We start from the raw sequence: 25,092 nt of genomic DNA, 5'->3' as shown, positions 1-25,092 counted from the left end.
CCCAAGGAGATATAAATCACAAAACTCTGCCTGTTGAATGTGAGACTCAAGGAGCGAGGCAGAGACTGCAGGCCCTCCCTTAGGAGCATGAAAACCTGCCTTCGAGAAGACAGGACATGCTTCAGCTTTAGGTCCTTGCTTCTGATCAGTCAGTGAAAGGGACTCATAGGAACCCCATAGGGCTCAAATTCCTTGGCCAGCTTCTGGTTGTTAACATGTGGGGGCACTTTGGAAATCACCACCATCACAGCCTGGGTGTCTAGGGGCATGACAAGATCGTGTATGTCCATGATTTCCAGGCCCTCTGTGCACACCCTATTGACCAGGGTGGAAGCGCTCAGGTAAATCACTGGGACCATGTTAACACAACCCATGTAACATGTTATGCTGTCCCAGGAGACCAGCTAGGGCACTTACGCAGACCTGAACCCTGACATAGGGAGGGGTGTGTACCCTCAATCCACGAGTAAGGAGGAGGTCTTGAGAGGCATCCCCATGTCAGCTGCTGGGTGTAGGAGCAGCCATTCCTGCTAGGACAGGGTTAATTTCAGAAGCTAAAGCTGAGGGAATGAAAAAAAAGATGTGTATTAACTACAAGGATAAGTGTCTGGGAATGCAGCCATAAAAAAACTAAATAGGAGGGGGAAAAGGGTGGAGTAAAAAGAGTCAGGGGATGGGTTATGAGGGTTAGGAAAAAAGCAGAAACAGAAAAAAAGAAAAAAAAGTGGTGCAGGATTAAGAGCACCCCTTGAAAGGCAAGATATAGAAAACAATAACTCCCCACAACAAACAAGCAAAAAAGAGAGAAAGAGAAAAAGAAACAGTAAAGAAAAAAACTGTGAAGTAGCAACCAAGAAACCGGAAGTAGAGGGGGAAGAGACAGAGAGCAGAGAAAAAGAAGAAAAACACCTGGAAAAATGCAAGAAAAGAATTAGAAAGGGAGATAAATAGAAGCAAGAGACCTTTAGACAGGTGGGAATCAGAAAAGTAAAGAGCTAGGAAGCCGGGGAGTCTTACAATCAGGGTCGCCCCACTTAGCTCCAAGCGAGCCTGGTCTGAAGCGTCCAAAGCAGAAGGAAGGACTTTTTAGACTTTTTAACTACTTTATTTCACGAAAGATCAGGTACAGAAAGCAAAAAACCCATCAAACCACACCAAAGAGAAACCATTCCAGGACATTCAGAACATCACACCGTGACAAACACCTTCACAGTAGTACACATCATGCCTAACATTCCATATAGCCCTCGAGAGACGAACAGTTCCACCCTTCCCTGTCCCACAGTACACATGCAAAAACCTTCAGCATCTCACCCCGAGAAAAAAAAGCAGCCTGGTAAGGGCCCAGGGCATGGCACAAGCCGGAAGCCACAGTCCGCCACCGTGCCCGCCTGGTCGCCCAGACCGGTCAAGACATCAGAGTGCGTATTTGAGACGGCCGTCCTCCACGTGGCACAGCGCTCTCTCAAGGGCCCAGAGTGCCTCAAAGGCGGGCACCCCCCGCCCTGGAGCACAGAGTGCTCAAACTCCAGCGAGAGGCGCGCCCGCACTAGGAGGCTGAAGAGCTGTGGGGCATCGTTTGAGCCGGTGCCGGCAAGCTGGTTGCGGCGGCTCTTGAGGATGGCCATCTTGGCCTGGCCCAGTAAGAAGTTGGCCAGGCAGATGGTGCCCTGCTCGGTCACCCGGTACGGGTAGGAGCACACGTAGGTGGTCTCTGAGAGGCTCCTGCCCAGCGCCCGCAGCGGCGGCTCGAGGGTGACAAAGCGGGTGCAGGCGGGGACAATCCAGGAAGGCGTGAAAGAGATCCTCCTCCATGCCCCCAGGGCAGAAGGGGCAGGCCGTCGAAGTGGCTGGGTACAAGTGGGACGCAAACATGCCAGTGGCTAGGATGCCATGCAGCAACCGCCACTGCAGGTTGCCAGTCTTCTTGGTGGTCAGTGGCTTATACAATGTGTGCCACGCCGGGTGGGCCGGTGGGGAAGTCGGTGGCCCCAGGCGCCGTCGCCACGGTGTATCGGGGCGACCCGCCAACACCTGAGTGTGGCAGACGCAAACCACCCAGGCATACAAGCTTCTACGTGATAGAGAAGCAAAGGGACAACCCGTGTCACTATCGGGAGGCATGGGGAGCCGTAACAGAGTGCCTGGCCAGCCGGCCAACTCTGCGGCCACAGCTGGGGTGACCGGCAGCGGAGGGAAAGCCTTGCTCGTGGCATCTGTGGCCCGTGGGATCTGGCATGCCCGGAGATGTTCATCCAAGGTGGTCGTCACCGCCAGCAGAAGGGCGGCATGGATGTCATGCAGCAGATGACCCATGGTGCGGACGGAGCGCATGCCCAGCCGTGCGGCCAGCGCCTCGGGCGAGAGCCAGGCTGACCGAGCGGGGTCCAGGAGATGGTGCAGGCGGAGGACACACGCCTGGATGAGGGTGGCTGTGAGGATGGCAGAGGCCAGGCTTGGCACAGAGCACGATAGGGCTGAGTTGTGCACCAGAGGCTCCCTCAGTAGCTGTGGGAAACACAGGGTCCGGGCTCGAGGCTGGAGGTGAAAAGCGGCCTGCCAGGCTCGTACCATGCTGCAGTAAAAGGCCAGAAGCACCGCCCAGTTCAGGAGCGTGGGGGTCAGCAGAAAGAGCTCCCGGTCAAAGCCAAGGGCTCCGACCCTCTGCTGGAACCACCACGCCAGTTGTTGCCAGGGCAGGTGCTCCTTGCTGTAAAGCAGTCGCTGAAGGGCTTGCAGGTGGAAGGCTACCACCCTGCTTGCCAGGTCAACCAGACCCTGGCCCCCCTTGGCGACAGGTAGGTGAAGGACAGCTTGCGGGAGCCAGTGACGCCCATCCCAGAAGAAATCTACCAGGATGCGCTGGAGTCTCTCAAGTAGATCCGGTGGGGGTTCGAGCACGGCACACCGGTGCCACAAGGTCGCTGCTGCCAGGTTGTTGATGACTAGGACGTGCCCCCGGTAAGAAAGGCTGGGCAGGCGCCAGCACCACCGCTGCGGGCGGGCCTTCACTCCCTCCTCAAGGCCATCCCAGTTGCACGCCATGAAGGTCAGTGGCCCCAGGAACATGCCTAAGACCTTGAGGCCCTCTCGGCGCCAGATGAGGCCCCCCCGGCAAATCTGGGGGGGGCGTGCCAGTCCATGTGCCAAGCAGCAGAGTATCGCTCTTGGCCCAGTTGATGTGGGCGGAGGAGGTGCGCTCATAGGCACGCTGGCAATCTGCCAGGGCCCACACGTCTTCCTGGGTGTTGAGGAAGATGGTGATGTCATCCGCATATGCCGACAGCTGGAGAGGAGGGCCAGCGGACGGGCCCATGTCCAATGGTAGGGCCACACCACTCAGGCGGTGCCACAGCGCGTGCAGTAGCGGCTCGATGGCCAGGGCGTAGAGCATGCCCGACAGCGGACACCCCTGATGAATGCCCCTGCGTGCGGGGAATGGAGCGCAAAGCACACCGTTCATCTTGAGCAGGCTGGAAATGTCTTGGTACAAGACCCGGAGGGCCCCGGTGAAGAGGGGCCCAAATGCAAAGGCCTCCAGAGTCCGGAAGAGATAGGAGTGGCCCACCCGGTCGAAGGCCTTCTTCTGGTCCGGAGAGATGAGGCCAACGTTGAGGCCAAAGATTTCACTAGTTGTGAGTAGGTCACGCAGCAGGAACAGGTTGTCTTGAATGGTCCTGCCCGGCACGCAGTAGCTCTGCTCGGGCCCAGTGAGAGAGGCCATGACTGCGTGGATGCGGGTAGCCAGCACTTTGGCCAGAATGTTATAGTCCGCACACAGCAAGGAGACCGGCTGCCAGTTCTTAATGTAGCCAAGGTCTCCCTTCTTGGGCAGCAGGGTCAGCACTGCTCGGCGGCAACTGATTGGCAAGATTTTGTCGGCAAGGCTCTTCTGGAAAATGCGTAGGAGGCTGGAGCTGAGGAGAGGCCAGAAGGTCTTGTAAAACATGGCAGGCAACCCATTGAGGCCCAGGGCTTTGCCGGAGGCGAGGCCAGCTGTAGCAGCTGCCAGCTCCTCTAGGGACAAGTCCTGCTCAAGCTCGCTGGCCTCCAGGGCATCGAGACGCAATAAACCCACGTGGAGTTCCTGCGTGGCCTCAGGGCACGATGGCTCAGCCGCAAACAGGTCACAATAGAAGGCGACGGCATGTTCGCGTATTTCGCCTGGCTCTGTAATTACCTGGCCCTCAGGAGTCTTGAGATGATCCAAGACTTTCCTCGCTGCCCTCCGCCGCTCCAGGTTGAAAAAGAAGTGGGTCGGGGCATCATTTTCCACCAGCTCCTGGCAGCAGGCGTGGATTCTCGCGCCACGGGCCATGCTCTCCGTCAAATCACGCAGGCATTTCCTGTGGAACCGGAGGCTCTCGCTCAGTGCTGCGTCGCTGCCAGCAGAGCAGCCTCGAGCTCCGCACATCCTCCTCCAACTCTCGGATATGTCGGCGCGTCTCGTTCGTGGCCAGCTGGGTGTACTGCTGGCAAAAGGCTCGGATCTGTACCTTGCCCACGTCCCACCACAGCTTCCAGGAGGAGTGGCTCAGTCTCGCAGCCTCCCACCTCCGCCAAAATTGGGCAAAGCAGTCCCGGAAATAGGAGTGCCGAAGCAGGCTGACATTGAAACACCAATACGGTGCCTGTGTGCAGGCTCTCCCTGGCAGGCTCAGTTCACAGAAGGCTAGGCCATGATCTGACAGACCCGAAGGAGCGATGCGGCTGCTGCGCAGGAGTGGCAGGTGGTGCCTGGTGACATAAAGGCGGTCAGCCATGGTGAGACCACCAGCCATGGTGAGACCACCGGCACCCATCCTGGCCCAGGTGTACTGGCGCGCATCAGGATGCAGGGCTTGCCAAACGTCCATGAGGTCTGCCCCCTCCAGGGCAGATTGCAGCTTGCGAGCAGAGGGCAGGTGGGGCTCAGGCCCTGTGCAGTTGAGCCGGGGGGGCAGTGGTGCAGTTGAAATCCCCACCAAGGAGGAGCAGGTCATCATCCTCACTAGCATCACACAGGAGGGCAGCCAAGGTCTTGAAGAAAACGACCCTCTCCTGGCCATCGGAGGGCGCATAGACATTGGCGAGCAGCAGGCGGTGTTGTGCGAGTGTGACACGGACAGTCAGCAGGTGGCCGGGGATGACCTCCTGCAGCACCGCCGTGTCAAGCTGCAGCTGTGGTGATAACAGAGTAGCGACCGCAGTGCTGAGGTTGGTGCCGTGGCTCAGGAACACCTGGCCTCGCCAGGCAGCCTGCCAGGCCGTCTGGTTGAATCTATCAGAGTGTGTCTCTTGAAGGAAGGCGACGGCCAGCCTCTTCTGTCGCAGGAGCTCCAGAACGGCCTCGCGCTTCACTGAGTCTCGACAGCTGTTGACGTTAAAGGTGCCAATGGTTGTGGTTGCCATGGATGTGGGTGTGGGAGAGGAAGAGCGAAGCAAGGCATGGGTGGAAGAGTGAGCACCCAAGAGCAGAGCAAGGCAGTAGAGACAGGTCAAGGAAGGCCTACTGTGCCCTACTCTACTTGAGGGACCCGCCCAGGCCCCACTCAACTCTCACCCTCTGGGCAAGCTTCTCCAAATGGTAAGCCATCTGCCGGGTGCCCAGATCCTGCTTCATGAGCTTGGCTCATGCCCTGGCAGCCGTGACAAACACCTTGGGGTCTGTGCACCTTGGGGTCTGTGTCCTGCTATGTTCTTCTGCCCCTTAGTCAGCTTCAACAAGGACAGGAGCCCCCCATAGTCAGGAGGGACCCAGGGGGGTCCGCCAACTTGGGGTGGATGTTGCCTATGGAAGAGCAGCGAGGCCGCACCCCCAGCGGGAGCTCACCCGCAACTGCAGCGTCGACACCCTCGATGTCTAGACACATCAGCCGCCTCTCGTCGTCCGAGTCAAGGACCATCTCCACGAGGGCATTCCCTGTCTTCTTGGGTGGGGAGAGGCCATCTCGCTCATGACGTCTCTTGCGAGACTCAGAGAGCTGGATCTCCATCTCGCTAACTTCCCCATCCAATCTGCTAGGCTGGGGCGTGACCAAGGGGGTAGCAGGTTCTCCTGCCACCCCTGGGGCCAGGCCACCAGAAGAGAGGCATTCACCACTATCCCCGCTGCTGCCTGACTCTAAAGGCTGGGGGACAGGCGAGGGGGGGGACCCCCGCAGCTCCCTCCCCCCATGCAAATCCGCCCCGTTGATGGCTACTTGCAATGGGGCAGGTGGTATGGCAGCCGGAGTGGGGTCAGGGTCTCTAGTGGGGGGTCCCTCGGCACTGGCCAAGGAGGGTCCTGACAGGGATGAGATGTCCTGAGAGGCCCCCTTCATCCTCCTGTCTTTGTTCTTCTTCTTGGTGGTGGTGGGCAGCTCACCTTGTGCCAGGGATGGGTCAGACTGCTCTTGGCCCGCCCCAGCAGGGCCAGCTGCCTCAGGCAGCACCACATTAGCGGGTGGCTGGGAGGAGGCCCGAGCCACATTATCCGATGAGGCTCCAGTGCTGCAGTTCCTGGCCACCCCAGCCACTTCGGCCGCGGTAGGCAGGGGGCAAAGGGATGCATCTGCCCCTCCACCCGGTGGGGCTCTCGCACTGAGGGCAGGGGGTGCTGCAGATGGGGGAGGTGGCGGTGGGGCCTGGGTATTAACACCAGCCCCTCCACTGGATGGTGGTTTCACACCAGAGACCCCAGTCCCCTGAGATGGAATAGGGGTGGAAGGAGGTTGGGAGGAAGAGCTCCCTGCCTCACTGGGCCGGGCGCATGCCCCAGAAGTCGACGCGCTGTCCTTCGGCGCTGCTGCAGGCAGCAATGGTCCGGCCGCCTTCCTCTGAGGGCACTGAGCAGCCAGGTGGGAAGAGCCACTGCACTTGAAACACATGGTCTCTCCCACAGACAAATGGATTATAAACCTCCAACCCTCGAGTGTGAAGCTCAGGCAGCGAGGTAGAGACTGGGGGCCCTCCTTGAGGAGCATGAAGACCTGCCTCTGAAAGGACAGGACGTGCTTCAGGTGAGGGTCCCTGCTTCCCTTCAGCAGTAAGCGAAAAGGACTTGTAGGAACTCCATAGGCCTTGAGTCCCCTGGCCAGCTCCTGGTCAGAAATGTGTGGTGGGATGTTGGAGATCACCACCCTCACTGCCTGAGTCTCTAGGGGCTTGACAGGGTAGTGGATGCCCGCAAAGTCTAGGCCATCTGCACACACCCTGTCAACCAAGGTGGGCGTGCTCAAGTAAATCATCGGGACCGTGTTCACACGACCTGCATAGCGGATGGTACGCCATCCCAGGAGCGCAGCTAGAGCCTCTACGCAAACCTCGAGCCCCACATGGGGAGGGGTATGAACCCTCAGGCCATGAGTCAGCGGGAGGTCCCGAGAGACATCCTCATTCCAGCTGCCAGGTGTAGGAGCAGCCATTCTTCACTAGGACAGGGTTAAGTGCAAAGCAAAAAACTAAGGGAACAAAAAAAACCCTTAAACACAGGAGCTCAAGGCCAAGCTCCCAGGAATGCGGCCAAAACAGAAAGTGAAGATAAGCAGCCGAAGGGGGGAAGGGTATCGGGGGGTGAAAGAAAAGCATGGATAGAGCAAAGTAAGGGGGGGGGGGAAGAAAAAAACACCCCTTGAGTGGCAAATGATAAGAGACCTCCCCTCGGAGGGGGAGACGAGTGGAGGGGAAAAAAAGCGGCAGGGGGAGGTGGGGGGGGTTAGAACAGCGAAAAGAAAAGAAAAAGGAAAACAAAGGGGTGGGGGGGGAAGAAGGGGCAATTAAGAGCACCTCTAGAAGGCAGGCTAATGGAAAAGGTAACTCCCCGCAACAAGCAAACAGAAAAGAGAGAAAAAAAGGGAAAGAGTCAGTAAAAAAGAAGGCTGCGAGAAGTGACTTACAGAAAAAGAAACCGGAAGCAGAGGGGGAGGGAAGAGAGAGGAGAGAAAAGTGGGGGAAAAAAGCTACAAAAAAGCAGGAGTCAGAAAGCAAAATAAACAGAAGCTAGAGACCTTTAGACAGGTGGGAGTGAGGAAAGAAAAGAGATAGGAAGCTGGGGAGTCTTACGCTCGGGATCGCCCCACGCAGCTCCAAGCGAGCCTGGTCCGAAGTGTCCAAAGCGGAAGGAAGGAAGGAAAACACGGCTTCAGAAAACCAGATTTGAACAAACTCAGGGAACTAGCATGCAGGATCCCCTGTGAGGCAAGCCTAAAGAGGCAAGGAGGCCGGGATTGCTTAGGGTACAAGAGTAAGCTATTCTGATGAAGAGAAAGGAAAAGGAGTACATCAGAAGACCAGCCTGGCTAAAGAGCAAATTCTTCAATGAGTTGCAACTCAAAGAGGAACAAATGCCTACAAAAAGTACCAGCTTGTCTATATTACTAGGGGAGAGTGGGTATGCAGAGAAAAAAATCAGGAGTAGTAATGATAATGCAGGAGACAGGTAAAGTAATGCCTCTTTAACTTCAGTCTTCATGAATAAGTTCAGCTATCAGATGGCAAGTGCAGCTGACGATATCTAGAAAGAACATGGAGCGGGCCATTAAAAAATCCATTTCTAAGCACCTGGGGGACAAGGTAATCAGGAACAGCCAGCTTGGATTCATGCCTGACCAACTTGATTGCCTTCCAAAACAACATGATGGGCTCCATGGATAGTAGGAGAACCTGGGGTGTGATATACCTTGACTTAAATGAGGCTTTTGACATGTTTTTCCATGACATTCTCATTGATAACCTAAGGTTATACAGTCTAGATGAAAGTAGTGTAAAGTGTGTATATTACTGATTCAGTCATTGTGTTCAACAAGTCATCATTGGTTCATTGTCTAGTTGAGATGAGGTATTGAGTGGGGATCTCCAGGGGTCTGTCCTAGGCCTAGTTAATATCTTCATTAATGATTTGGAAGGTAGGATTGAATGCAGACAGCAAATATGCAGCTGACACCAAGTTGGGTGGAGTGCAGGCATGCTGGAACATAGGGTAAAAATTCAGAATGACCGTGATAATACTGGAGAAATGATCTGAAATGAATCAAATGAAATTCAATAAGGACAGAACAATAACATGCACAAATACAGACTGGGCAATGACTGCCTAGGCTGCAGTACTAAAGAAAAGGACCTGGAATGTATTATTAGACCATAAGTAGGGCTGTGCGAGGCTTTGGACAGAGATTCAGATCCAGAGAAGCTTCAGATGCTTCAGGGTCCGAAGCAGCACATCCGGGTCAAAGCACTGGCTTCATTAGGTTTCCTGAAGTGGTTTGGAGCTTCTGAAAGTGCTTCGGAGCTGCCTCAGAGTTGCCTTGGAGATCCAGCCATAGGGTAAAATGGAGAAACAATAAAAAAATTATATAACTTTGTTGTTTTTTGTCCAATTTGGATGAAATTTTTAAGGGATGGTAGACTCTGTGGAGACCATGAAGCCTGCCAAGTTTCAAGAAGATCAGTGCAGGGGGTTTGGGTGAACTGCACCCCAAATTCTTGAAAGCAAAACTCATGTCACGTCTAGGTGTTACAACACAGGGGGGGTCAAAACTGCAGGGCTGATAGCTCTTCCTGAGGCCACAAATCATGCCATGTTTCAAGAAGATCCATGCAGGGGTTTGGGGGCAACTACCCCTCTAGCTGCAGACAAGCAAAACTCATGCCATGGGTGACCCTGTGCGTGTTAAGGCACAGCGGGGTGAAAGCTGCAGGGATGGTAGCCCCTGCTGTGGCAACGAAGCCTGCCAGCTGTCAAGGAGATTGGTGCAGGGGGGTTCTGTGGCCTTTTGCTCCTAGCTGCTGAGCAGGGGCCACCATCCCTGCTCAACAAAGTTATAGATATTTAATTTATTCCCCATTATACCCTATGGCAAGATCTCCGAGGCAGCTCCGAAGCTTTGGAGCCGCTTCGGCAGGATTGAGGCGGAAACCCAGTCCGGAGCTCTGGATCGGATTGCTGGCATCCAAAATGGCTGGATCCAAAGCCAGAGTGGATCGCTGCTGACTCGCACAGGCCTAACCATAAGCTGAATTTAAGATGACCCCTCCAGCCTCTGCTTCCCCCTTCCCCCTGCTCTCCCCCAGCCTCTGCTCCACACTTCCCCCTCCCTTACCTGTGCTCCATTCTAGCAGGCTCTGGCCCTGTTCTAGTCTGAGGCACTGAGCACAGCCATAGTCTGGTTCCCTGTAGCAGTTGTGTGGGCTGTGCACTGCTGCTATGTGTCTGGGGCCATGCTCACTGCCCTAGGCTGCAGTGTGAACAGAGCCTGCCAGCACAGAGCAAGGGTAAGTGGGGAAGGAGAGGGACAGGTAGGGGAGCAAAAGTAGCTTGTGGGGTGCAGAGGTGGCAATGCTAGGGCAGGCAGCAGCTGTGGCTATGACCCCATACCTGGGTAGGGACTGGAGCCCAAGCCACAGCATTTGTTAAATGGTGGGGAGTGGGGAACGGATACGAAACTTTTTCTTAGAATCTACTTGAATACAGTAATTTACAAGGAAAGGCTGAAGGAACTAAGACTATTTAGTCTGGACAAGAGAAGACAGTGGGGATTTGATAATACCTTAAATATCTGAAAGGTGATTATAAAGAGGATAATGATAAACTATCATGTGGCTGAGGGGGACAGGACAAGGAACAGTAGTCTCAAATTATAGCAAGTTAAATTTAGGTTGGAGATTAAGAAGAACTTTCTCCCTATGGAAGTGGTTAAGCATTGGAATAGGCTACTTAAAGAGGCTGTAGAATCTCTATGCTTAGTAGTTTTTAAGAGCAGATTAGAGAAACACTTGACCGGCATGATTCTAGATCTGGTGCAGAAATCAATTGTTGCAGAAATCAATTATACAATATTTTTATTTATAGTTTCTCAATCAGAATTTTAAAAATAAAATCTTACAGGTAACTTGAATACTGAAATAATTGTATTTCCTGAGAGGAGAATTGAAAAAAGAAAACAAAACAAACTGACCATGTTTATCTAGGTCAGGTTTAAATTTTTCAGTCTTAACCCAGTGAATCTTGATCTATATTTTTGAGAGTAGGCTGCAGCTCCACCACTTGGGTCCTCCAACCAATGGGAGAACAGATGACCTGGGTGAACCAATAAGAGCCACAAGCCCCAAATGGGTGGGCTGAAAACCCTCCTAGATCCTGTAGGGCCTTGTTCTAGCAACAGCATTGTTGGGTGTTGCTCTCTTGGTCCCTCTTGCTTGTTCCTAATTACTCTTATTCCTGTCTTTGGCCTTCCAGCCTTGATCAACCGTTTGGCCCGACCATGACCTCATTTTGACCCTCAGCTCAATAACCTGGTAGCTGGACTGATATCTGGATTTGACCTTGGGTACTTATCTTCTGATAATCCCATGATTCTGGCCTTAGTGTCAAATCCTGCTTGTTGTGCCTGGTTTCCAGTTCCCTGGGTCCTGCTTGTTGGCTTTCTGGCTTCATCCTTGTTCTTAGTTGCTTCCCGGTTCATTCCTTTTGACTCCTCTTTCCAGACTCTAGCCTTGACCCCTCTGCTCCAAGCTACTTTAGCAGCTTCTTAATGCCTCTGCTTCAGACTGCTTTACCAGCTCCTGGATCATGGCATAGCTTGGTGACTGCCTGCTTCCCAGTCGTAGGTCTGACACATGCATCTTTTATGTGCAGGAGTTTACACTGGCAAAATGTAGCTACAAGTTAATGTGCATTCAATTTTGCTCACCCACATAGGCAGATGGAGAAAAAAAAAATCCCTGTTTAAATTTTATTAAAACAGTTGGGAAAGTTCATTTGGCTATGAGTGCTCATTGTAACCTTGTTGAACCAACTCAGCTATTCTGTGCTTTTTAAAAACTGACTGGAGGAAGAAGTTGGCATGACCATCTGGCATCATGAGCTTGTGAACTTAAAGTGATTAATATGCATCCTGCACTTCTATAGTAATGCTAACATTAAGAAAATACCCGTCTGGAATGCTGGAAGGAGGTCCCAGCCCTGTCTTTCATGTATCCTTTGTAAATGTATTAACTGCCCCATATTGCTGTTTAATTAGGATGATAGGAGCTTAACTCAATTAATTTGTTTGTTTAGAAAATTTGCAGTGCAATTATTGAAAGCCTTTGCCAGTGAACATGGAAGTGGTAATTTTCTCAGCAGTAGTTTCTTTCCTTACTGAACTGTTTAAGCTTTACAAGTTCTAGGAAGGTCATGTTGGGTTTCAGATACACAGGTTTCCCGGTAATGCCAAAGTGTTTGACTCCTATTCTTTGCTTATGGCTGATAATTTACCTTTTTTTTTTTTTTAAAGGCATAGGTAGGTAGGTATGTAGTACATATATTTTATTTGCATGATGAAATGCATACCAAAAAGTTGCTTTCCAAAGCACACAGAGGGAGTGAAATCCTTGCCCCATTGAACTCTATAAGAATTGTGGAGTTTAACTCCACTGACTAGTGTATCCTGGAATAGGATTTTGCTAAGGTCATTGGCTATATTCAGCATTTGCCATTTACCATATTCAGTGAAAAATGGTACAACCTACATTTTTGACCAAATTCTCTAATCTACATGAGCATAAATCCAGGGTAACTAAACTAATTTCAGGAACTTTCAGGTTAATTCTTGTGTATATATAACTTGTCTCTTCAAAAGATCACCTGTATTAAGTTGTATCCATTTGATATTTTGTAGGCATTAAAAGCTAATATTTGTTAGTGGAGAGAGTTTAGAAGTAAAAATAAATATTTAAGGTAAATCCGTCCTTAGCTACATCTGTCCTTGCTTTGTTTCCTTAGTTTTTCTGTTCCTATTTGCACTTATTTTCTGACCAACATACCCCCAGCATATTACTTTACCCCACTGTTTACATCACAGTTGAATCTAACAGATTTATATCATAGTTGTACTTGCTTATTTTAACCTGGATGCAGGCTGGATGGTATGGTGCTCTTAGAAAAGTCATATTTTTCTACCTTTCTGGTTTGAGTTGGGGCTTAGAGTTCAGTAAAAATAGCCTTGGTTGGTTTCTATCTTTCTCGCCATATATTTTTATAGTGAATATTCATTCTGAGCTATGCACTTTTCTTTTCAGCAGCACTTCATGAAACAAAGTCTAAAGATTAGATACCAATTGTGAGCCGGATTCATCCTTTGAAATAAGCCTGTTTCTGCTTCTATTGATGTTAACAAAAATAAAACAAAATAAAACTGCTTCTATTGATGTTAATAAAATTGCATTGATGCCAGTAGCAAAGGATCAGGCAGCTAAAGAGATGTAATATCCATTGATGCCTTCTATTTTGTGCTTGTATTTACTGGTGTAAGATTCAGTCATTATTGTCTTATATAAATTTACAGTTCTAATACCTAGACATAAATTTAGCCAAATCAGTTTATTTTTATGTCATTTTGTATATGTAACAACAGAAATGTCATGAAGCATTGCATGCTGATTAAGGCAGAGCTATTTATTAGTTTGATGTCCTTAATTGCTGCTTTTACAAACCCCTGAAGATTCCCAAGTGCAGTTATAGTTGTTTAAAGACGCATATTTTTCCCTGTACATTTAGGTTTTCACAAGTACTTCTGGAGCTCAAGCTAACTTGAAGACAACTGGAAGAATTGAATGTATATACTGCAGTACTCCAGTCTTTCTGAGCATGAGTGCAGCTTTACTCTGAGAGAGGCAGAACATTGAGTGATCATCTCAAAATTGTTAAGTAACATGACTGGAGCATTTCGGGTATTTTTTTTCTTTCTACTTCTAAGTCCTTATGAAAAACAAGGGACAACAGAGCTGTCCATTACAGCCTCCATTGGAGTGCCTCACCAATATGCTTCTATTCTGATCCAGAGTGCAGTTCTTTCTTCATGCCAGTTAGAAAATGCCAAGAAAGGTGACAGGGTCCATACAGGCATTATTTATCTAGTGGTAGAATCACAGTTTTGCCAACAGAAAGTCTAAGTGTACAAATGTTCAAATGGTTTCTACCTACCAAAAATTGTAGGATCAGTAGAAACATCAACCTTGCTGATGAAGTAGAAGCCTAGTCTGATGGGAGTTTTACTGTGTTAACAAATGTTTGTACACTTATCCCAGTGGTTGCCAACTGGGGGTATGTCTACCCCTAGGGGTACTTAAAAGGCTTGTAGGGTGTACACAGAACTCTGCGTGCATGCACACAGCTGCAGTGCAGCATGCAGGTGGCCAGGAGCACAGCCTGGTCATGTGGTTTGGCTGGTAAGTTTGTTGTGGGAGGAGGGAGTAGGGCTGGGGCTGGGGCAGGAGCTGCCCAGCTGGGGTGGGGCATGGGACTAAGCCACGTGGAGGGATGGCTCCTGCTGCTACGCACACCCTAGAAGGGCATGGGGGCATGTGCCCCTGGATCTGCACACAGGGCAGGGCAGGCTGGGGTTGTGCTGGGCTCTTTCCGGAAGGGGACTGGGCTGGGCTGCACTTGGGGTGGGTGGCAGCAGTGCTGGGAGGGAGATTGGGCAGGGCGGCGGCTACAATGAATTCTGCAGTGGCTGCAGCCTACCATAGCATGGCTCCTGTAGGGCCCTGCAGTGAGGGAGGGAGTGGGGCTGGGGCTGGGGTTGGGGCTGGAGCAGGCATGGGCCCAGAGGGTGGTGGTTGACAGAAGTCAATGGTTGTGGTGTACTGTGACCAGTGGGGTTCCTCAAGTCTATGTCTTTGGGCCTATATTATTCAACATCTTCATTAATGATGTGGACATTGGAGTCAGAAGTGGACTGGCCAAGTTTGCCGACAACACCACACTTTGAGGTAAAGCGTCCACACCTGAGGACAGGAGGGTGATCCAGGCAGACCTTGACAGGCTCAGCAAATGGGCGCATGAGAACCTGATGGTGTTTAACACTGAAAAATGCAAGGTTCTCCACCTTGGGAAGAAAAACCCACAGCATACTTATAGGTTCGGCAGTGCTACGCTGGCTAGCACTATGGACAAAAGGGACTCGGGGGTCATGACTGACCACAAGATGAACATGAGCCATCAATGTGATGCTGCAGCTAGTAAAGCAAGCAAAATGCTGGCTTGCATCCGCAGATGCTTCTCAGGCAAATCCCAGGACCTCATTCTCCCATTGTACTCAGCATTGGTGAGGCTGCAGCTGGAGTACTGTGTCCAGTTTTGAGCTCCATAATTCAAAAAGGATGTGGAGAAGCTTGAGAGAGTCCAGAGGAGAGCCACGTGCATGATCAGAGGTCAGGAAAACAGACCTTATGATGAGAGGCTGAGAGCCATGGGACTCTTCAGCCTGGACAAGCTCAGGCTCAGGGGTGATTTGGTGGCTGCCTATAAGTTTATCAGGGGTGCTTACCAGGATCTGGGGGAATGTCTGTTCACCAGAGCACCCCTAGGGATGACAAGGTCAAATGGTTGCAAACTCCTCTAGGCTGGACATAAGGAAGAACTTCTTTACTGTCCGAGCCCCCAAGGTCTGGAATAGATTGCTGCCACAGGTGGTTCAGGCACCTACTTTGCCTTCAAGAGAAATTTGGATGTTTATCTTGGTGGGATTCTATGACCCCTGCTTACTTCCTCTCCCTTGGTCAGGGGGCTGGACTCAGAGATCTTCTGAGGTCCCTTCCAGCCCTAATGTCTATTAAATCTATGAATTGCCCAGCTGGGGTGGAGTGCATGACAGAGCTGTGGGTGGTTTTTGCCACAGCACACACCCTGGGAGGGCACGGGGGGGGGTGTGCCCCCGGATCTGCACATGGGGTGCAGTGGGCTGTGAGCCACTGCGGGCTGGGGCCGGGGCAGTGCCAGGTTGTTCCTGGTGGAGGTGTTGGGCCAGGCTGTGCTGGGGGGGGGGCTATGGCATATTCTGGGGTGGCTGCAGCCCCTCCCATAGGCCTCTCCCAGTACTGCTGCCACCCACCCCATGCACAGCCGGGCCCAGCCCCCACTGGGAACAGCCCAGCACAGCCCCAGCCTGCCTGCACCCCGTGTGCAGATCTGAAGGCACGTGCCCCCACCATGCCCTCCTGGGCTGTGTGCAGTGGTGGGAGCCTCCACCCACTGTGCCCCCTGGATGAGCTGCTTGTGGCTGTGTCCTACGCTGTGCCCTGGCTGGGCAGCCTCAGCCTCAGTCCTAGCCTTACTCCCTTTCTCACTGTGGGGGCCTATAGGGGCGGGGTTCCGGAAGGGTCTGCAGCCACTCCCGAATTCACTGTAACCCCCCAACCCTCCTCCCAATGCTATTGCTGCCTGCCCCAAGCACAGTCCAGCTCAGCCCCCCTGCCAGGAAAAGCCCAGCACAGCAGCCTGCAACAGCAGCCTGCCCTTGCCCTGTGTGCAGACCTGGGGGCACATGCCCCCCTTGCCCTCCTGGGGTGTTCACAGTGGTGGGAGCCCCCCCCCACACTCCCCCAGATGAGCTGCTCATGGCTCCTTTCTGCACCCTGCCCCTTCCCCACTCCCTCACCATGGGGCCTCAATCTGCTATCCCCCCTTAAAAACAAGAAAAAAATATAAAGGGATATGTGAGCTGAAACTTTGAGACAGAAGGAGTCTATGCTTGTTAAAAAAGGTTGAGAACCCCAGAGTTATCCTATCGATAGAAACTCCCCTGATGTCCTCTGGCATCCTAGCTTGCCTTGCTTCACCACACCATTGTTTCCAAAGAGGGACAGTCTGTGACTTGGCTGGACTTCCCCACTCTGGCAGAGTGACAGAGCAAACCACTCCCTCTGTCATCGCAGGGGTTGGGAAAGCACAGCCCCTTTACCCAGCTCTTAGGCTGTGCAGCTGACAATCTCTACCCCCACTACCCTGACTGGCCTTGGGTTTTAATTCTGTCCCTGCTGCCCAGCTGGGCAATGGGGCAGCATTTAAGCCATGTATACATGTGTTCCAGAGTGGAGGGTTCTGAGAGCTGCTCTAATTAAAGCTCCTGCAGCATCACGTGTATTCAGCTTCCCACACTTCAAAATGGTGTTGGGGTGCTTTAACTAAAGCAGGTTCAACGAGCTTCAGTTAAAGCACCTCTGCTACTATTTTGAAAAGCAGGGATGCTGGATACATGTGACAGGGAGGCTGCTGGAGTGTGCTAATGAGCTAATTAACATGCTCCAGCAGACTTGCAGCAGATTCAGTTAATCAAGTCTTTTCCAATGCATGCTAATTAGCACACATCGGAGCAGAGCTCCATCACATGTATAGGTGCCCTTAAAACCCAGGGGCTGGGAACCAGGGTAGGAAAGGTGCTGTCACCCACTTCCCAGACTGGAGTCCTTGGTGGGACAAGTGAGAAAGGGGTTTGCTTTGCTGTTGTAGTCTGCCTGCTTCCTGGAATGGGTTTGGGGAGTAGCAGCTGCCTTCCTGCTCCCTACCTCTTTTACCCAGACCAGGAACTACCTGATCAGGGGAACAGGCTGGGGGCTTTGTTTCCTGTTCCCTCTGCTTTTGAGGGGACTGCAGGCACTCACTTTGATGTGCCTTGTGGGGGAGATGCTCTCCTCCCCACCTTGTGAATTATTTCATAGACCTGCAGTTCTGCTCAGGGCTGCAGGTGCTACCTTTAAAACATTACATGGGGAAGGAGAATCTCCTCCCCGGGCCACATCAAAGCCAGCATCTTCAGCCTCATGCAAGTCCCAGGAAACGCCACATGCAAAGTTCTCCTCCATGGCCAGAGCCCAGCTTGAAACCACTGTGTTCCTGCTCTAGGTGTGCTGTCAGACAGCCTGACAGTTAAAAGAGAGGGAGGGGGTGAGGAGGGGGAACATGGTCCCCTGCGGCTGCCAGCCAATCAGTGCTGACCTACATCCTATTTCCAGGCAGTCTGGGGAGCCTGAAAAGCATGATGGGGTGGGTACTCTGCCCCCCCCCCCCCCCTTGCGGAGTGCCCTCTGCAGCACAGTTTGTCTGCAGAGCATGCAGTTGGCTTTTGAATGCTTCTACTTTCCTCTACTGATTGGGTTTCCAACCACTTAAACTAAACTTTTTAACTTTCACAGGTTCATTGAACTGCACATATCTTAAACCTGTTTCTGAGAATGTTCTGCATCATTAGTCTCTATACTCTGGACAGAAACCACCAGCAAAGCAGAAGGAACAACAAAGCAGAAAGAACTGCATTTGTTTAGTTTAGAGTAATCTGAGGAGATCCATTAAAAGTCTTCAATTTTATAAAATGTATAGAGACCAAGACCATAACCCTATGCGGGCCTTGGAACTTTATCCCTAACCCTAGGCTTCAGAGTCCCACTTGACCCATCTCAGTCCGTGGGCACTATCAACTCTTAACTATGGGAATCTTTCCTGCATCCCTTCCTTCATCTACCTCTTCCTGCACCCTTTGTTCTTGAGTTCAACCGCATAGAAGGAAGCAATGAGACTTTTCTGTGCCCATTGGTGATGGGACAAAAAATAACAGAGTTAAATTACAGCAAGGGGGATTTAGGTTTAACATTTAAAAAAAAATCTTTAAATGTAAGGGCAGGGAAGCCTAGATTAGAATAGATTTCCTAGGAGACATGTGGCTTGTGGAGTCGGTGCAGAGGACTGACTTCAGGTTTATTACAAGGAAACAAGATCCCTATACTAGGAACATTTTTTACTTAAAGCAAACTCTGAAGGTGGTAAATAAAAATATTGTGCTTTGGAGTCATTTAATTAAAAAAAAAGGTAAACATGTATTTCTTATTAGAAGAAGAGTCTAATCTTGTCTCCTGAGTAAAGAAGCCTCCCCTTTCTTCCTTTATCTTTCTCCAGTGTGTACAATACAATGAGCAAAATGCCTTCAACAATTCTAATTTCAAAGGCAGCAGTGAAGCTTGTAGACATTTCAAGGGAGCTGTTTAAAAATTGTATGAGTGCACTTCTGTCACAGAGCACTGAAAACTGTGTCTTTTGTCTTCCATAGATTCACCTATGGAAATAGTAATAATTTTCAGTTTGTTTACAGCCTACTGGGTTCTTATATCACATAATAAGTAACAGTAATCCTGACTCCAAATGCTCCATGCACAATTCATCTGAATTCTGTACCCTTTGTGCTTGAGTTATGCTACAGTGACTAAGGAAACCTGAATACATTCATGTTTTAGGGTGTATTATACCTACCAGTTTAGACTAAATTCCTAGGATGATTGCTTCAATTTATGCATTTAATTCAATGATTTCAAAACTTAGGCATCATATCGAACTTTTCCTTTTTTATCTTACATTTAGTATTTCTATTCTGGAACACTATTCAGCTTGGTGTCATATACTTTTTTGTTTTTTTATGCTTTAAGGCTATTTTCCAATTACTTCTTAGATATAGCAAGAGTGAAAATGAGAGCCAAATAACTAGTGAGCTCTAAAACTCTGAGTTTAAGGAAAATCTATAGGCTCAGATACTGTTTTTATTCTAAGAGACAGATATTCTCAAACCCTTTGAAAGTGTGGACATATTTTAAAGGTGACAACCTTGCAAATAACATCCTCTTCCATTCCTAACTGCATAGACCTTTTTGCTTCCATTTGTGATAACACAGTACCACATTTACTCAATCCTAAGATAACTTCAAATTTAAGACATTTGTTATAATTTTCTGTGTCTAGAATCTAATTATTGAGGCATCTTAAATTTGTCCCCCCACTCTTGTGGCAGGAAAACAGCAGGAGGGGGAAGGCAATGGGAAATGCAGAATCAAGGGGGCAGATGTGGGGAAGCAAAGGTTGAGGATAAGCAGTGGTGAAAGCAGGGGTGAGGTGCAGGAGGCAGGAAAAGCAGGAGCAGGTGGAGGGAAAAGCCAAGGCAGGAGTAAAGTAGTGGTGGGAAAAAGCAGAGGCAGAGGAGCAGGGATCCAGCCCCTCATCCCTTGCCCCTTCTCGTGACTGCCACCCCAGCATTGACCTCCTCCTTCTGCTGCTTTCCCCACTGATCTGGACACAAGTGGAGCGCCAGAGCTGCTTCTGACCCATGCTACAGAAAGCAGGTGTGCAGAGACAGGAGAAAGGAGAGGGGGAAGGGAGCAAGGCATGGAAAGAGAAATCTGCATGATGCCAAGCCAGGCCCCAAGCACAGCTGCAGAAATCTGGGGAAGGCTGGAGACCAAAGTAGCAGCAGTGTGGAGACTCCTCCTTCCCTGCCTGGGTCCCTGCTAGCAAGGGAAGAGGGAATCTGGGCAGAGAGCAAAGCTGTTGCTGCATTCTGTTCCTAGATTCATAGATTGTAAGGCCAGAAGAGACCCTGGAAGATCATTGGGTCTAGCCCCCTGCACCAAGTAGGAAAGATAACTGGGGGTCAGGTGACCCCAGCAAGGTGACTGTCTAGTCTCCTCTTGAAGATTTCCAGGGTAGGTGATTGCACCACCTCTGGCGGGAGCTTATTCCACAGTCTGGACACCTTGACTGTAAAGAAGTTTTTCCCAATGTTGAGCCTGAACTGATCTTCCAGGAGTTTGTGGCCATTACTCCTAGTTTTCCCCTTGGGTGCTCTGGTGAACAGTTGTTCGCTGAGCCCTTGACATACTCCCCGAGTGTAGTGGTAAGCTGCTACCGGGTTTCCTCTCAGCCTTCTTTTCTTCAGGCTGAAGAGTCCCAGATCACTCAGCCTTTCCTCATATGGCTTGCCATGTAAGACTGATCATACGGGTGGCTCTTCTTTGGACTCTCTCAAGCTTGTCCATGTTCTTGTTAAAGTGTGGTGCCCTGAACTGGATGCAGTACTCCAGTTGCAGTCTCACCAATGCTGAGTAGAGTGGAAGAATCACCTCCTTAGTTTTGCTGGAGATGCATCGATTGATGCATGCCAGAGTATTGTTTGCCATACTGGATACAGCTCATATGACAGCTCATATTCATACTGTGGTTTGTTATTACACCCCAGGTTCCTTTCATTCGTGGTGCTAGTCAGTTTGGTGCCACCAAGCCAATAGATGTGTTGGGAGTTGCTAGTCCTGAGGCGGAACACTTTACATTTCTTGATGTTGAATTTAATCAGATTTTGATCTGTACAACTTGCTAGCCTGCCTAGGTCTGCCAATATCTGTAGCCTATCTTCAAGCGTGACCACACTTGCAGTCATCTGCAAACTTGGCCAGTGAGCTCTTCACCCCCACATTCAAATCATTAATAAAAATGTTGAAAAGTACTGGACCGAGCACCGACCCCTGTGGGACACCGCTTCCCACTTCTCTCCAGGATGACACAGATCCATTCACTATGACTCCCTGGGTTCTATCCTGCATCCAGTTTCTTACCCACCTGACTGTCTCCGCGTTAAGCCCACAATCCTCCAATTTTCTCACAAGGGCATTGTGGGATACTAGGTTAATGGTCTTTTAGAAGTCAAGGTATACAATGTCAACTTGCTCTCTTGTGTCCAGGTGGCTAGTTGATGTTGTCCCTGCCCCAGCTTGGCTCTGTGCACAGTAACGCAGCTGGAGCATTTCAGGTTTTTTTTCCTTTCTACTTCTAAGTCCTTATGAAAAATAAGGGACAACAGAGCTGTCCATTACAACATCCACTGGAGCGCCTCACCAATATGTTTCAATTCTAATCCAGAGTGCAGTTCTTTCTTCATTCCAGTTAGAAAATGCCAAGAAAGGTGGCAGGTTTAGGGTCCATACTAAACCTAGGCATTACTTATCTAGTGGTAGATTTCTAACAGCTTTCAGTTACAATACGTGATTCTAAGATTATGGCTTTGTTTGCCCCATATATACGTGTATATTCCATCTTAGAATTGAGTAAATATGGTATATATGTAGAACCACAGCAGCTGCTCACATAAAAAAGTAATCTTGGGGAACAATTCAGTGTAGAGTCCTATCTTTTAATGAAGTATAAGCAGGGCAATAGGTATTGCTCCCAATTTCCCCGGCCCAGGTAGCTTTATTATGTGAAAATCTGGCTCTTGATTGATGGATGAGCTGGACATGTGGAAACCCTAAACTCAGGCCAAGCCACCTTTGTCATCTCCAACCCTTGCTCTAACCAGAGGAGGCATTGACACTAATCTATATACACCATACTATAATCTATACCATATAATCCCCTAAAATGTATAATCTATATATACTACAATAAGTGCCAATACACTATAATAAAAAACTAGCCTGGGAGAACTACCTGCCTGGAATGGGGCCTGTACCCCATTACTAGAGAGGGAAATGGTCTAGGGGTGCCAGGTCCTGTCTTCCTGTACCAGTTCATTCCTTTTCTTTGTTGTCTTCCCTTTTTTTTTTGTCTCTTCTCCTCCCCCCATTTTTCTTCCTTTTTACTCATGCTTCCTTTGTGTTGCCAGAGCCAAACTAACAGGCAGAGAAGCCTGAGCCAAGGTGGCTGCCAAGCTCAGGTGCAAGCAGTGCCTCATGGCCCAGGGGTGAAAGTGATCCAGAAGAGGCTTTATGGGCATTTGTACACATGGTTACATAGCAGTGCCAGGCTCTTGTTGCATGAAGTTGTATAAATGGGGAAATGCATGTCAGCACTGAGAAAATTGTGGCGCACTTTTGAATTAAACACTTCTAAGGTGTTTTAGTTCAAAAGTGCACCGCCACCATTTTCTGCACGCTGATGTGCATTTTGCCATTTACACAACTGCATGTGATGCAACACAATGTGCATCAGCTCATGTATGGGGCAGACTCTATTAATTGAGTCTGCTCCAACCCACCAGATCTCTGGTTTATTGTGTGATGAAAAGGTATGTGTAACAATGCCCAATAAACCTAAGCCTCAGGGCAGAGAGGCAGTCTAGCCATAGGAGCTACAGGGAGTAAAGCTCCAGATGGAGGAGCCTGGGGCTGAACCAGGGCCATTAAATAAGGTCTCAGAAGGACATCCAGGGTAAAAGGAACCTAAGAATCCTTAGTGGGATTGAGATAACTACTCCAGGTCTTCTTCTGTTCTGCTTTGTAAGTACCGCTGTAGGGTGAGGCTAACCTAGGCAGGGTAGTTGTTTGAGCCACAGGAGGTGCCCATGTTTTGTGGTTTTTATTTCATCTGGAGGACTAGATTTTGGCTGTAGGGGAGGCAGGGGCCATTGAAAGGGGTGCCTGGGGACACTCTGAATCTCAGACTCAGTGTTAAGAGGAAGGAAAATAGATACTGGGGATAAGTATGGAGCCTGTGAGGGGGAAAGCTTGCCAGAGACTAAGAGGCAGGGTAGGAATACATGAAAGCAGGACCCATGGCCCTGGGGGTTGTGTAAGGGCCCCGTGGGGTCTAGAACTTGAAGTTACAAGGGTATGACTCAAGCTGAGCCAGAAGTTTGTGGCCCTCAGTGGACAGTGGACTTCAAGCTAGAGTGTGCAGACAGAGTAAAAGTGGGATGAGGCCAAGGGAGCTGTGGTCCAGACAAGGGCCCACTACTGAAAGCTCTCTCTATGCTTAGGGCAGCCTCCCTGTCAGCTTGTTACATCAAGGTATAGCAGGCGAGAATACAAAGGACAGGGGGAGAGACCCTGAGGAGACTAGCGGGTAGAGGCCCATTGTAGCAGGGAGCCAGAGACTCCTGTTATGTAGCAGAAGCAAACTTGTCAGAATGGCCAGTGTGTGAGCAAACAAACAGCTAAGATAAAGACATCTAGTCTGAGAGTAGGCAGTCTCAGGAGGGAGGGCAACCAATGAACCCAAATGAGAGACTAATACCTGGGGTGGGTGAGTCACTGGATGCAGGTGATAATGAGAGGAGCTAGATAAGGGCATACTCAGAAGCTTGAGCAGCAGCTAGGGAGCAAAGTTCGGTCAGCAGAGCAGCAGCTGGAAGAAACCCTGTGGAAAGCTGAATCACTCCCATGGGGAAAGAGACTGAGTGTTGGGAAACCCCAGCAGGGGAACTGGGCCCTTGGGAGAAGAGCAGTGAGAGACCCAGGATGGGGCTGCCCAAAGGGAGGTTCATGTACTCCAATTGGGAAAATTTAGCTGGGTAAAAACAAGTCCATTTTTTTTCTGCCATATGATTGTCTGACCAGGACTGCTTGTGTTAAAGTGACAGTATATCCTTCAGTTTTAGGGATAGTACCTGGGGCGGGGTGTGTTTAGTTGTCACTAGCCTAATTTTATGTTTTGTTGTACTACTGGTGGTTTAGGTTGGGACTAATGGGGAGGTAAAGATCCCAGCAGAGCCCGGAGCAGGGCAGAGTTAGTACCCTGAGCACGGCTGAAGTAGCTAAGATTCTGAGGGGCAGGATGAAGTCTAGTAAAGCCTGGTCCCAACCAGGGCTGAGTAAATTAATGGTAACACCTACAAGGCCTGGGCATGGATGTAGGGGTGGTCAGAGGCCATGGCTGCAGCCCGTAAGGCACTGAGGAGTGAGGTAAATTGAGAGAGTGGTAGAGCCTAGGTGAGTGGTTCCCTGGGGTCCTGGGCAGCCTCCCAACACTTTTTTCCCCCCAAGGAACATCAAAGGTGTGGCAGATGAAACAGAGGGAATGGCCCAGCAACCAGGCAGGCAGGAGTCCAGTGGTCACCAGAGGGCGCTACTGTGCCCTTCGGCTGCACCCAGCTTCTCCCATAAAAGCAGTTGCACCATGCTAACACCAGTAGCTATACTACACTGCCCCATTTCTCCATCTATCTTGGGGATCCCTGCATATTATAAACCTAACTTTAGACTGGGGTCCTTTACTTCCTTAATATCTGCCAGCTGTTGACTCTAATATCGGGTCTCTCCAGGCTGGAATTAACTGCACTCCCCCTAGAACTGTCTCTTACTCTGGAAATCATAATATTTATATTCCTAACCCTGTGCTTGGGAGCTGCCTTTGCTTTAACCCTATCCCATAGAGACCTGTAGACCAGTCTCCCCACCAATCCTTTTTTGAGCCTGATAGTAAGCCACTCTAGTTTAAAAAGCCATCCAGTCCTGCCCTTACACCAGCTGCCCCAAGTACTTCTGGAGTCCATGGATCCATACACTATAACCTTAAGCTAGCCTTGGAAGCCTACTCCTAACCCTAGACTTGGAATCCTACTTGACCTGTCTTAGTCTGGGGGGCCCTATCAGCTCCATTTCTAACTCTTATCTATAGGAGTCTTTCCTATCCCAACCCTACTCCTTCCTGCACACTGCAAACCTAGTAGTACCTTGTGGAGAACCTTGTCTGCCTTAACCTTAGTTCAAGTACCCCTTACTTGTCTTAACCATAAATCAGTTAGTTAAAGGAATTCCAGAGACTGTAACCCTAATCTTACCTGG

The 25,092-nt window shown here is 50.1% G+C and overlaps 1 protein-coding gene across 2 annotated transcripts in view; it reads left to right on the top strand.

Annotated features, from left to right (window-relative positions):
* LOC109286452 (uncharacterized) overlaps positions 1-25,092 on the top strand; it is a 167,176-nt gene that overhangs the window by 82,428 nt on the left and 59,656 nt on the right. For both annotated transcript variants that reach the window (XM_059719237.1, XM_059719227.1), the window contains exon 7: positions 13,496-13,640. The gene's annotated coding sequence lies outside the window, so the exon portion shown is untranslated. The remainder of the gene's footprint in view (positions 1-13,495; positions 13,641-25,092) is intronic.

This window comes from Alligator mississippiensis, chromosome 1 (genome assembly GCF_030867095.1).
Source record: "Alligator mississippiensis isolate rAllMis1 chromosome 1, rAllMis1, whole genome shotgun sequence".
NCBI lineage: Eukaryota > Metazoa > Chordata > Crocodylia > Alligatoridae > Alligator > Alligator mississippiensis.
This window is presented reverse-complemented; position numbering and strand designations above follow the sequence as displayed.